The following is a 14,929-nucleotide window of genomic DNA, read 5'->3' as shown; positions in this document are numbered from 1 at the left end:
TGTGGAATACAAACCACATGAGGTCCCGGGTTCGATTCCCGGTGGGGGTACTCGGTCAAAAAAGTGTAAAACGCTTTTCCAGGCCAGCCACCCTGAATGAGGTTCTCCTGGGTTTTTCTCATTCACACTAGGCAAATGCCGGGGTGGTACCTAACTTATAGGTCCCAGGCTGCTTCCTTCCTTCCCCAATCCTTTCTTTCTTCCCTTTCCCCGGATTGTGTGCTCGCCGAGGGACGTCATCCCTCAAAACGCGACGGACTAAATGGCCTTAGATGCCGAAAGTCCAGAAATCTAAATCCTAATCGTAATCCAAACCGCATGAGGAAACTACCCCGGGTCGTATGCTAACCATGCAGCTACAAGAGAGCTCTCGGTTGGAAACAATTATACATAGCAAGTGTGTTGATTGTAAGTTGTAAAATTCTGCTTGTGCAGGTGTTGGTAGAACATAAGTAGAGCAAATTACAGTCCGGATCGGTTTTCTCACTACCAGTCGAGCGGTCTCTGGAAGGAATCCTCACGGAGAAAGCTACGTGAGGAGATGTAGGACATTCGTTGCTCCACTTCCAGCAGAGAGGGGTTAGGGTCCCGACAAAGGTCTACTGCAAGGTAGGTCAGGGTTGTGATTAGCAATCTCTCGCTTCTCCACTGCAAGCAGAAAGAGAGGTAAAGTTTTCCAAAGACTGTATTGCAAGAAAAGGAAAAAGAGGAACCCATAGCTCCACTGCAAGCTAAAGGCTTTGGGTTTAGGTTAGATACTTCCTAGGCTCCATTGCAAGCCAAGAAAGAGAATCTGACCAGCTGAGACTGATGACTGTAAATGGTATATAGGTGCTCCTGATGAGGCGTTGGCGCTGCTGTTCCTCGTCGTCATGTGACCAATGATGTCGCTGTTGTCCCACTCAATTGCAGCCATAGTACTCCGTAGTAAGATGCACGTGGTTGTTGTTTGTAAATAGGAGCACATGTTGGATGTTTGTAAATAGGAGCACATATTAGGTGTCTGTAAACACAACCATGCGGGACATTACAATAACCCACAAATGCAAAAGCTGGAGACACTTCCTTGCGACCTTATAATAACTATAATCGTTGGTACTTATTTTCGTAGAATAGACACTAGTGTCTTTGTAGTAACTTACGACTTACGTATTTGAACTTCAGGTGATTATCAGTGTTATTCTCATCTTTGTTTCAAAATAGTTCGGAAATTGAAAGAACAATACTATAACTTCTTTATGTAAATTTCTAGAGAACACAAAATACTATTTGGTAAAAACCAATATTTTTGAGATGGTCCTCGTCCTTGTTTAGTTCGTAATCTAAGCCAACAAAATTATAATTGAATTGAAGTCTTATTGTTTTAGAATGTGGAGCACATCGACAATACTAACTATTTCACTAAATGATATATTCGAAGTAATTACGTAGAGAATTTTTAGGATTAATTTTTAGTTTATCAATATTTTTAAAAATATGAAAAAGTTGGGTCGCAATTTATGAGCATCTAAACATAAAATATTCACAAGACATAAAAATTTAGTCGACCTCAAAGATGGACAACCTAGAAAGGCATAAAAATAACACTTGGCAACTGACCATTGTATTGTGTGAGAATTAGTTACTTTCGTCATAACTTGTCACATTTATTACATATTAATCAGAGTATTGTAAATTTCCCAATTTTTATAACATATTTTACATCGTATTATTCTTGTCTCGTTACGAATTTCAAGGTTTTGTTGAACCTCGTGTATCACTGCCAGATGGTTGGACGTGGTGAGTTATGCGTCTGTAACGCTTCCGGAAGTTCCGCTTGATCTGGGTGGCAGATTTGGTCTCTATCCACCATTCCGCTATGCTATCTCCTGGGGGGTTTAGCCATTTTCATCAATGCCTCACCTACAAAGACAAAAAACAAAAACAAAAGAAATTATAGAGAAGAGATTTGTTGGTAATGTTGATTTAAAAAAAAAAAAAAAAAAAACTTTAGGTGTGTGTGAACATTATGAGGCAAACCGCATCCATCTTTCTATCTATACCCATTTTCGACTTATATGCGATCAGTTTGAAAGATAATTTTAGGGCATCCTGCATTTTTTAGACAAGACAATATTTTCCCGATACAAGACGACACATCTTTAAGTCTCGCTTTGTCTCGCTTGCATTCCTGGAGACAAGATGAGAAATTTTTCGTTTCGTAGGCAATGCTAGCTCCTACTAATATATATATATATATATATATATATATATATATATATATATATATATATATATATATATATATATATTTGACCTACGATCCATTTACCCACTCCAACTCTGGTTGATTCCCTCCTTCATAACCTTGGCGTTGCATAAAGACGTAAAAGAAAAAAAACAACCAAAAATTCTAACTTGAACCAGAGAATTATTCAGTTAGACAAGTATGTGATTATTATTGAAATCAATAACTTTCTTTTTAACTTTAAACATGAATGCATCCTGTGATAATGATGGCGCACTATCGAAGGTAAAGTCTGTATTACTTCTTCTTTCTTTACATCACGTGACCCGTAAGTGGCGTCCCAGCCTCTGGCAATGAATCTTAGAACAAGTTTTTGTTATTATTATTATTGCAAGTTGCTCTCTTGTTTCTTCTTATCCTTCTGGAACTCTACCACTGCCTAGTGACCTAATTCGAGGCCAGCTATAAAAATTAGATCAGGTTTCTCTTCTTAAGAAAGATCACATCTATTTTCTTCCGTTTCTCTTTGTGCCCTGCCAACAATATATAGACAACAAAATATATACAACATTTAAGCACGGCCGCACACACTCAGTTTTGTTTTGTTTTTTCTAATGTACTTTTTAGATTCATAAGCTCCTAATGGAAAAGTAGATGATTTATTTTTGTTAGGTGAGCCAGGGTATTAAGGATATAAATCAACTCTGAACTCATCTTCCTCGTTTCTTATGTATTGTTTATTCTTTTTCACTGTTCCTTTCATAGGAAAATATCTTGACGTCATCGATATCTTCACCTACACTGTTCTTCCCTTTTTTCTGTCTTTATTTGTTGTCTTCATTTTTTTCCTGTCTACATATTAGTTTTTCTTAATGTTGTTCATTCTAGCATTGGATTTGATTGTTCAGTTTCGCGTCCTTTTCAGCAGCGAGGCTATATGAGACGTAGCTTAATGTGGAATCGGAACAACATGAGCTCCCGCCGGAAATCGAAGCCGGGTCTCGCACACCAAAGGCGAGTATGCTAACCGCTTAGCCACGAGGAAACTCTTCTAGCTCTCGAACTGCTTCAGTCAGATTTTAATTGTAGTTTTTCCTGTCTCCATTCTCTTTATTATTTGTCTTTTGATAAGGGCTACCAGACGTCCGTGTTTAACAGGACTAGTCCGTATTCATAAGATTTGTCCTGCTCCTGACGTCTGTACTTATTTTTCATTAATTGATTGATTTTTGGCTTACCTTTCCTTCCAGCAACGAGGCTATATGAGTATTTATTTTGGAAAATAAGTGTCCGTATTCTTTATCTACAAGTGATATTCATGAAGTAGGCCAGAAGTTAAAGAAAGTAAGAGTTTTGTAAACACAAAAGGAGGTCCATACTGATGATGTTAAATTGTATGATCAATTAGTAAATTTTAAAAAACTAAATAGTACGCACAGAAAAAAAGACAAAACCTTCATAGATACTCCAATGCGCAAAAAGTGAGCAAAATATTTCAATATCTCCTAATATTAAATATTTTACGAACTATTAAAATTGTGTGTATGTTCCTTTTCAGTTATATATATTAATTTTCAGTTAGTACACAGTGAACTAAGCTTCTCTTAAGTGTGTTCTCAGGGATAGAGTTATCAGCACCTTCTGCTAAAAACAGGAGCTTTATAACAATGCTATTCAACCGGGGGTACGCGAAGATGTTCCTGGGGATACATAATCCTAAAATAAACATATTATCCAATATTTATTGAATTACCATAGTTGGAGAATCCTTTTCTCTTTCCAATGACTTTTTTGCGTTAACACCAATAACTGAAACACAGAAATTGCTTGAATCCAGAATCAGCTCTGATTCTCGCACTTTCAAAGATTCGACCAAGAATCGAGGAGTTGGCGTCCCGGAAACGAGTTCAGTCATCTCATTAACAGGTTAGTTCTAAAGTTACTTTTAGTTTTTTAATTATTAACATTGTCCTCAGTAAGCGAATTATCAGGGAGGATGAGGGGAAAATCCTTCACAGTAGAACTGGATGTCTCCCATATGTTTTGAACTTTCCCATGTTATTTTTTTTTTCGGATGTGCACTTTATCCCCCTGCAAATAGTCTTTTGATTAGCACACTGATTGTCCTTTTGTTGGGTCTCTATTTGCCTTCATTTTTAATCAACAGATCATGTATATTAAGTTTAATAAGTTCATTTCGATTTCATTTCTTTTAAACAGCTTCAGGGGGTACACAATTGGATGGCGAACTGTGTCTAGGGGTACGCGAGGAAAAAAAGGTTGAATAGCACTGCTTTAGAACATCTAAAATTCAAGAAGAAATTGCAGGTATTTCAACAAATCAGTGAGGCAAAATAGTTTTATATTTCGTTCTGAGATAGTATGCTAGTATGCATGTGTCTGTTCGTCTGTTTATCGTTATCTCTTCCCACATATTCTCGTATTACTTTAGATAAGTAATTATAGACCACTATTGTTATGTACCATTTGTGAAATTTGCAACACCAAGAAAGACACTTGCGAATGAAATGAAATTTATATCATCAGGGACGTAACTACAGGGTGGTTGCATTGACAACAGACTACGGACCACCTGTGATGTGTTATGTTTGTTTATTTGTTTTCATATTTTCTCAAGGAAGTGTTCTTAATATTAAAAAATGTAAACACATGGTATTCATGTCTATAATTATTATAATGCATACCATTCTTAAATCTTACGTTATCGCCGTATCGAAGGCGGCAGACTTCAGTCTTATCGCGAAATATCATAATGAAACAAAAGTAAGTGTTTATTGAACATGATACCAAGCGGCGAAATGTAGTAATCTATCTTTTATCCAGCACTGATGACCAAAATGTAACTCTAGAGAAAATTAATCCAGCAAAATGCTACGGAAGGTATAACGCAGTTTTTGCCGTAAAAATATGATTTCAAGATTTTGGTAAGGTAATTTTACAAGTATGACGAGAAAATGAAGCTAAAGCACTGAAAATACATATTAAGATTAATTATTTAATTATTGATTTTTTTCAATTCAAAATATTGCAGACAATCGTTTTGAATACGTGGATTTATCGAAAGGAGTACAACTTCTACAAAAGTTCCTTGAAGAGCTGAAAAATTATCGAGATAAATTTGAAGAACTGAAGAAGGAAAATTTAATAGCAAATAGCTGATGGCGGAATGTCCATGAAAGATGATGCTTTGGACATAAATTTATTACTTGGTTTGTTTGATGTTGTTTTCCAACACAGAGATTATAGCTGTGTAAGACGGGATCTAGTGTTTAAGGTGTAATTAAACCATTACTAAGACTCGTATCCGAAACATTATACAACCAGTAATCAAACCCAGAAACACGCATACAGCAAGCACGCGCGTTTGGCACTCAGCTATGAAGGGCAACTGTGCATAAGTAATTTTTTATTGTGAATAAAAATTATATACATTGACAAGTAACAAGAATAATTATTGATTGGAGAAGAGGAGATTGACACTAAAGTATGTACTTTAGTTCCTTTTTCAGTGGGCATATCCTATCATATTTAAGTCAGTAGAGAATACTGTATACCTACCAAAAATTTAGCATGACGTCACTGGTGCCATTAGTCCGAGGAAGACACACACGCCTGTTAGCCCTGTTTTGGGCGACAAGAGGCCTAAACGTCTGCAACAGATCTACTGTTATCACGGATCGGAGACTACCAAATCACAAATAAGCACTAATGTCCCAATTGGGTTGTCAGCAAGGGCCTGCAACTATTTTGTTGATTCAGTACCACAATAACGGCTGCCACTCGCCATATTTCTCTTGTGGTGTCCACACAAGAAACATTGACCAAGTGCAGTGTACACCGAAGAAATCATCCAATTAAATTTCTTAATGTTTCTGTGCCATCAGGGAAATGTATTATAACAGCAGGTTAATAATACCTTTCCACATACCAATAAGGTTACCCAACGCGGTCTCAAAGACATGGATTATCTCCTCTAGCCTGCACAATCATACAACGTGTTCTCATTGAACATGTGTGGAACTAGAGTGAACGGCATTTGGTCCAGTCTGCAAACACAGGTACAGAAGCCTATTGCACTACCAGGGAAAGAAATATGGAACACCATATCTTAGGATGAAACCCAACACTTCAGATTATAGGTCTTTATCAAAGCTGGAGAAAATACACAGCTTACTGAAATGGCTTTTGGCAAATCCTATACATTATTTCTTTAGATGTAGGAACATAAAAGTACGATCATGAGCAATGTACAACATATAGGTTAGTATAAAATTTCATTCACGTTTGACCATGGATTCTTATTTTTCATTTCTACTACTAACCACGACTGTATACCAATAAGCTCTTAAATGTATGGCTTTTCACTTTTGAAGTCCCCGAAATGTCATGTTGATTACAAAAATAGATAATAATTAATCTCTGGATTTCTTAGACAGATTTTATATCCATTTATTTGGCAGTTTCGTAGCGACCTTGAGATTCGTGATGTCATTTTACAAATACATTTCTTGATAAATGGGAATTTAAAACAATATAACTGACTAGATGTACGAACAAACACTATATTAAATGGTTATTAGTACCTTGTTACTTCCATTATATAAGAGTAAATATATCCCATTGTTTCAACATTGTCACCAGAATATAAACACAATTCAATATGAACATGGAATAAAATTTCAATGAACATTGAGCGTGGTTAAACGAAAGTTGAAGGCTTTGGTTCATATATAGAGATTTTCGCTCCGTAAAGCTCGTTTGTTTCATTTCTTTAAGGATTGGAACTCTTTTCAGCTAATAAATACCAGTTTTTACTGCTTTCAGTAGTGCATGTCTTTCCATGTAGTACATTAATTGCTTCGGTCACTTGATGGGGTCAGTGTTGCCAGGATCGTATTAGGTTATTTCTTCAACGATCACAATTGAAATAGCAACTGTTAAAAACTTTAAAACAATACTTTTATAAAATGCACTTAAAATAAGATTTTTATGGGGTAATTCAGTGCTATTAAATTTAACAAAAGTTTAGAAAAATTGCAGTAGGAAGGATAGTTTCTTTTCTTTTTTGTGGAGTAGAATGCAGAAAGGGGCTAAAAGCATATAGTGCTTTTCTTAAGATTGAGGGCTTAAGTTTTGAAGAATATTAGGGAAGTGGTTCGCTTCCGCCTAATACTGTTAGTCTTAGTCCAATTTCTTCATTTTACTCGTACGGAAAAAGTCTCCTTCTCAGAATACTTTTTCTAAACTTTTGTTAATAAGGCAAGAACACTGAATGATCCCAACGAAAAGAATTTTATTCTTTTTGGTGTATTTTATAAAAGTATTGTTTTTGAAAGCTTTTAATAGTTTTCTTTCTTTCTTTCTTTTTTTTTTAAATATTCTTTTTGCATTCCGCAAACAATAACATGTTAATGTAACGCCTAGTTGTCTGCAACCAACCAAACCTCTCTAAGATTTGGGTTGCATAAGCAGCTGGCGCTCGATAATTGTTTCTACAGTTTATTTAAGGAACGTTCAATAATACCTCGTGTAAACAAATACACGTGGTGATTGTTTCATTTTATTGGTTAAAGTGCTTTGGAACATCAAAGCTGCAGGAGAAAATAGTTCATCGTCTAGTAAGCTGTCTTTCAATGTTTCTATTGCTTGTAAGGCTCATTACCAGAAATACAATTTCCTTACAATTAAGTAACATAAACAACACTGTACCTAAGAATTAAATTGAATTAATGCAATAAAAGAGAATACGCATGCGTAGAAAGTGGCTTTGACTCACCTTACGCACGAATCACAGTTTACACTAACAGGGTACAAGTAGCCTACGTGATCTGAAGCGCTGAACGATAGCCAATCATCCGATAACTAGCGGAGTAATACCATTCTGCAATGTTTACATTAGGATCAGAAGATTCATTGAATGGGGGCAGACTACTAAATATTTTTCAAAAGCTAACAATTTATCTTTTGCCAGTTTTTCGTAAGTGAAAAGAGATAATGAAATGTAAATTACCTCCGTAATAGATAATGTTATTCTACACCCGAAAATACGAACCGGAAGAATTTTTCAATGTTGCCATCCATAGAAATTACAGTAGGACCAGAATTTGAATTACCCAAAAATCTATATTATGGCAGCGACTAGAAAAATGAACTCAACGGCAATTGATGACTTACCATGCTGTCTGTGTTCCTTGTTAATTACTTTTAAAATAATATTTGTATTTTAATTTTACTGTTTATTAAAAATTATTTATTTTGTACTCTTTATTACAAAATAAATACAAAATAAAAACATTAAAACGATAAGTAACAGATTAACATTATGATCAACCCCTCACGTAGAGTTTTCCTTCATTTTCTTCACAAAAAAGGTAACCTAGCTTACATAACATCACATGTTATCAATGAGCGGAATATGAAATCTACATATAATCACTTTGCAGTTAGTGGAATAGACATTTTATTTTAATGTTATTGCATTAACCACAATAGTAATGAAGGATATCTAGGTAATAACAGTGAAGTTGCTTAAAATTCGAAGATACTACGATTTCTAACACAAACTCTGTAAACTATTCTGTCACATGCCAAATCTAATTAAATATTACTATTGGACCTTAAACATGTCGACTTCGCTGTTAGACAATAATAAAACCAAGACAATATACCTTAGACCAATGAGGATCAAATTGTGTCCCTCAAATAACAATGTCTCCCTGATTTGTTCTTTTTTTTAAAAAAAAGAAATCCATACGTAACAGGAAGACCTGAACCAAAACTCGATCTTTTTAACCGTAAGAAAACATTTTCTTCAAACTTTTGGCCACCAATATTATTCTGCAAGATAAGGTCTATAGTATTCGGCCGATTTTCTTTTAAAAGAAAAATAAATGTTTCATAGAATTACTTTTAAATGTGGGGGCGCGGTGGCTCAGTGGTAGAGCGTTCACTTCCGGTGCTTGGGGTCTCTGGTTCGATCCCAGCTGGCGCCGTGTGGACTTTGTGATGGACAAACACCGTGCTCGTGGGTTTTCTTGGGGTTCTCCCGTTTCCTCCTAATTTCTTCATTCCACCATTTCACTCATTTCTCATTATCACCGTCTCCTTTAGCTTAACCGGCATAACCGTGGGACGTTAAACTTAAAGATTTCATTTCATTTTTACTTTTAAATGTTCGTGGCTTAGGCTATAACTGGGCAGCCTAGACACTAACTCAATGCTGTATATGCTGTATATTTCCAGCAGGTTTATTATTAGGGTAATCGATGATTATATTAGAATTTCCTTTCTCGAATTAGGAGGAATATCCTGAATTTAAACAAAATTCTTCAGGTATCAAATTACACCTAACACAGACACGTTATGAGGGGAAAGCTATGTTATCTAAAACACTTACAAAATGTGCAATATAGACTAATGATTGTTAGTAACGTTTGTAGACTTCGACCAACGATATGTATCTTCTATAGATATATCGATCTGACTCTATCGCAAATTTTAGTCGTTCTCCTTTTTTAGCTTAATGTCTCATGATTCTGTACCGAGGTGGAGGGAGGCGGCGATAATGATAATCATCGAAATGGTGGAATGAAGAAAGTAGAATGAAACAGAACAATCCCCCGCGCGAACAGTAGTAGTCCATCACAAAGCCTACTTGGCACGAACTGGAGTCGAGGCAGCTACCCCACGCACCAGAAGTGAACGATCTCTCTCTGAGTCACCGTATCCTTAAAATGTTTCGTCTTGGCAGTGATGAAATCACTTCCCGTTACGTTATTATTTGACAGGTTCAACGATTCATTTCTTCTTTCAAGTACCCGCCAGAGAGTGGATTCTGCAAGTTCCTGTTTCGTGTGTTTTTGTTTTAAATGTTCATTGCAATTTTCATTAATGAACATTGTATTTCTTACCCAATAAAATGTTCCCTGTACAAATCTGTCTATAAAGAATAGAAGGTTTCTATTTAAATATATGTTCGATAAGTATCTCACGTTATAGGCTTACTAAAAGGTAGCAACCTTAGATTCTAGTGAAATATGTAGTACTTGATATTCCATTAATAAGCACAATCTATTCACCTATTCTGACCAAGATTCCTTTTTATTAATAACTACCCACTATTATTATTATTATTATTATTATTATTATTATTATTATTATTATTATTATTATTATTATTATTATTATTATTATTATTATTATTTGGTGTTGATGATTAATTAAAAAAACATTATCCAGTGTAGCCCCTCCTCGATCGTAAGGCCTGTGAGTATGGAAGCAAGACAAGCACAGTACAAAGATTCTGAGAAGATATATCAAAAACATTGATCTGGCAATCCTGTGCAAGAGCTTAATGAAAAACAACAATAGATGCCGTGGAAAGAAAACTGGTCCACTGGGACATGGGTTGGGAGTTTCTTGTTGATGTAGTGTTCCACTCCTTGATAGGCAGATCACCTTGAACTTGGAAGTGGTTAGCTTCCTGAGCAAAATTATCTTTCTGCAAGTTGTCAAGCTAGGTTATGCCACGTGCAAAATCTAATTATAAATTACCATTTGATTTCAAATATATTGACTTTGCTGTTAAAATAAAACTAAGACAATAGACTTTATCGTAATTAGTGTGTGTACAGCGTACTAAGAAAAACTAAATATATCGGAATTTGCTCTTGGCTATGTAGTTAGTGTTTGGGTCTATGGCGGTAGACCCTTGTTCAACTTACGGTGTGAACTCACTTTCGGATACCCCATTAAGCTGTAGGTCCACTTTTCAAATAGCAGCGGTGCTGAGTGGGACTGCCCTAAACTCCCAATTCAACGAACTAAGGAATTTCATTGATGTCTATGCATTAGAATGGTCATATAAAGAATAGAACGATAGTAGATTATGAACATTACAACATAAAAAGTGACCCATAAAGAATGGAACTTTTGAAATGTCTGCCATTTCTGTTCTAATAATTTGGCAGTTTAAAAGAAATAAAATAGCTCCCATTAATAAGTTACTTGGTGTGAGTGAAATGATGTTATTGTTAGAAGTTTGCAAATTAATTACAGTAATTCTTATATAATTCATTAGTAATTACCTCTTCACATTCTTCTGTACGATGCATTCTTTATTATTGGTGGCGTTTGCAGAAGTCTCAAGTTCTTATAATTTCAAGTGTTTGTATGTGCACGTACATATCTTAATATGGTAAATGTTTAATTTTGCATAGGCTAGTATTTTGCTGAATGACGCGGTTAAAACCTACTCTTGAGAACGCCACTGTCTATAACATAGGTTAGCGGTATCAATAATTTCACATAGTTTAATAATATTGATAATGTTCAAATATGTAAAGTCTTTATATCGAAGCATTGCATTCCGAATATTTTTTAAAACACTCTTTCTCCTCTCTCCGTCCAACTTCGACTCTGATAGCTTTTTACTCTAGTTTGGACTTAGTATTAAGCTGCATGTTCATATTTCAAATCGTTAAAAGTATCTAAAACAAACTGATACTAATTAAAATACAGTATAAGAATCAAATAAACTCTATTAAAGACAATAAAGAGGATCGCGCGAGATACATGGGCTTAAGTTTATGAATACATTTACGGATACACGGGCTTAAGTTTATAGTAAGGATTAAGAATATGAGTATCTAACTATATTTGAGTAGCTGGTTATGCAACCCCAACTCTCCAGTGCTTTGAGATTTGCATATTACGAAACATATTTTCTATGAACAAATGGAACATGATTATGAATAGCCACATTCAGTATTGATTCTACGGGATGGCACGACGCACAATGGTCGGAAACTTGGAAAAAGTCGACAAAAATAGTTTATTCCGAAACAATGGAAGTTGACGGACGTCTCTCTATCGTTCTATACGTAATTGCCCTTTCTAAATTGATTGCAACTACTGCAAAAGTGATTCGAAGAACCCCTACTGCAATACGTGCAGTCATATATATAGGGTGTGCAACGACATCTTGTATTTCGACATCTTGTATTTTCAGTGTAATTTTAAATATATTTTCTTATATTTCTGGGCAATGTCTGATTTTAAAGTATGCACTAACCAGTTTGAAGAAGAAGAAGAAAATACGAAAAAGGAAAGAGAATCAAAATTGATTCTAATCTGATGATTTCTGATGACTTTTGTCTTTACGTTTTCATAGCAACGTTTTGTAAATAAACGATATAATTCAGGAATCATCATAAAGGGATGTACGCATAATTAAAAAGGTGTGTATTTATTTCAGTAAGTGTGTGTCATAATGAAAGCCACGAAAGCTAAAGGCAGCATAATCTATTTTAAGTGATTTTAGTAATTTAATCTAGCTATAATTATAATTGAGGACCTGTGTATAACGAGTTACGTTATAGGTGGTCCAAAAGTGTGGAAACCCCTCGCATAAAGGTGAAATACTGCAGAACATAACCAAAGGAACAATGTAGGGGAATAATAAAGATGAGAAGAAATTGGGGAGGACACAGAAAGCAGCCATATTGAAATCCACCATCGTGAATCACACATACAGTTTTAATTTGAAAACATAACATCTTGACGCCTTAGGTGAATTGGACATCGCTAGCCAGTACGAAGTTATGATAGGTGTTAATATGCATCCAAGAAGCGGTTACAGGTCCAACGTGCTCTCCCTCTAATTGTATGTGCAGCTAATAAAAAGACGGTGTTAAACAAATGTGTATTTGGTCTTAGGATGCAAAATTAAAGTTCGCGATTTTGCACTCGCAACATCTTCGAAAAAACCCTAATACTTACTGGAATGTAATTTAGTTCAGGATTACGTTGTTTCGGTAAGATTAAAAGATTCAGTGTAGAATCTTCTTATATACTACTGCACTGACGTGAAATATACAGTAGCTCCAAATGACTGATAGTTTATCACTGCAATATGTATGAGGCTTTCACTTCAACTTTGATTTAGGGACGAAGGGGAATCCAAATCACGTACAAGACAATAGACGTTTTCCCTCTGTAATGTTCAGATAGCGGATCTCGATTTCGACCACAAAAACATTACTCATCACACATTTCCAGTTAGATGGGCCTGACTCCTTCAGCTGCATTTGGCTGCAGCTACTTCCAATGCTCAAACTTTGTACTACTCATGGACAACTCAATAAACCTTATTTTGTAGATAAGCAAGGATAAGCTTAGACTGCAGAGCTACTAACATCATCGTATATGTAACTTTTCGGTAACACTAACAAAGCAATCATATAAATGATATGACAATGGATAACAAATAAAATTTTTCACTAAACACACAGTATTTGAGTCCAATGTACTATTTAACCGCTTTCATTGACCTCAGAAACGATATAAATGGTTAAAACATATCATATTGTTTGGTTCATTTTTTACCGATTTGTCGGTATTTTTATTTGTTCATGTTTACCTGCATTTTATGGACACCGAAAATATCCCTATGTCCTGAAACTCCGGATTTGGAAGCAGGAGATATACTTACAATCAAATATCAATACCGATTTCATGGGCATCTAAGTTGAAAAAATCTATTTTTGACCGCTTTTTCTTTTTCCGACCATTGTGCGATGGGGAGGGGGAATTATCACCTTCCGGAACATTTCTCAAATCGGACTGAACTTGGGTTACCAATATTCCACAGTACTTCTTGCAGCCCATGCTTGTTCAAAGTGATTTTGTATCGTTTGGCCTAATTCTCGTTTCACCTAACCAATTATCTGACACTTTTATGACAGATAAATGATAAGAAAAGCGATGATAATGAAAATGTGAATGTAGCAAATGTAACAAATGACTTCAAAGTTCATTCATTACTTTCAGAATTTTCTCTTGTAATTTCCCTCTAGTTGAATTTCCACGTTTTTGTATTGCCTGCCATTTTAGACGTAACGAGGTTTAGGCCAATCGAGGATCTTTTCTCATCTAAAATGGCGGACACAAATCTTATCATTTAACTGTCATAAAAGTGTGAGATAATTGGTATGGCGAAATGAGCATTAGGCAAAACGTGGCTACACGGTTCAAAGTTCCCCCTTGGGAGAAACTTTGTGAAATCATCATGATCACATTAAAAGTCACCGTTAATGGATTGATTGATTGGATTGATTCCGTTAACGAACTCGGGCAAGAAAATCGCTCTAGCTATCTATTACTGATGCAGAATTCAGAAATTCGCTTCCATTCAAACGTCATCGTGTGTAGTAACGGACATACAGATGTGCTAACATAGTTTTATACGCCTCACTAGTGTGATCGTAATAACTGAGGAATACTTTAGAAACTGAATATTCTAAATTATATTGCGTGTAAACGAAATGATTATATATATTGCGTGTAAGAGAAATAATTAAATATCTTTATATAGATGTTTAATTATAAATGTTCTGGTGAAATATTTTCCTTTCATTTTGCAAAAACTGAATTTAAAAAAAAAAAAATAAATAGCAGATATTTCGTATAGCCGCTGTGTGTAACCTTGAACGTTCATGTGTGATCTGATTTGTAGTGAAGCTACCTCGTCCAGACGTACAGCATGCATGACAGAAAGTGAATTATTTTTTCTTTCTTTTCGGAAGTCTTAAGAAGACCCGAGCAGAGCATGTTGCAGCCGAAATTTATTGCTCAGGTGTTCGTAGTTTCATTGGAACAGGGAGTGGCTGATTCTTTGCATTA

Source organism: Thermobia domestica, chromosome 1 (assembly GCF_964235325.1).
Source record: "Thermobia domestica chromosome 1, izTheDome1.hap1.1, whole genome shotgun sequence".
NCBI lineage: Eukaryota > Metazoa > Arthropoda > Insecta > Zygentoma > Lepismatidae > Thermobia > Thermobia domestica.
Note: the sequence above shows the minus strand (reverse complement) of the source record.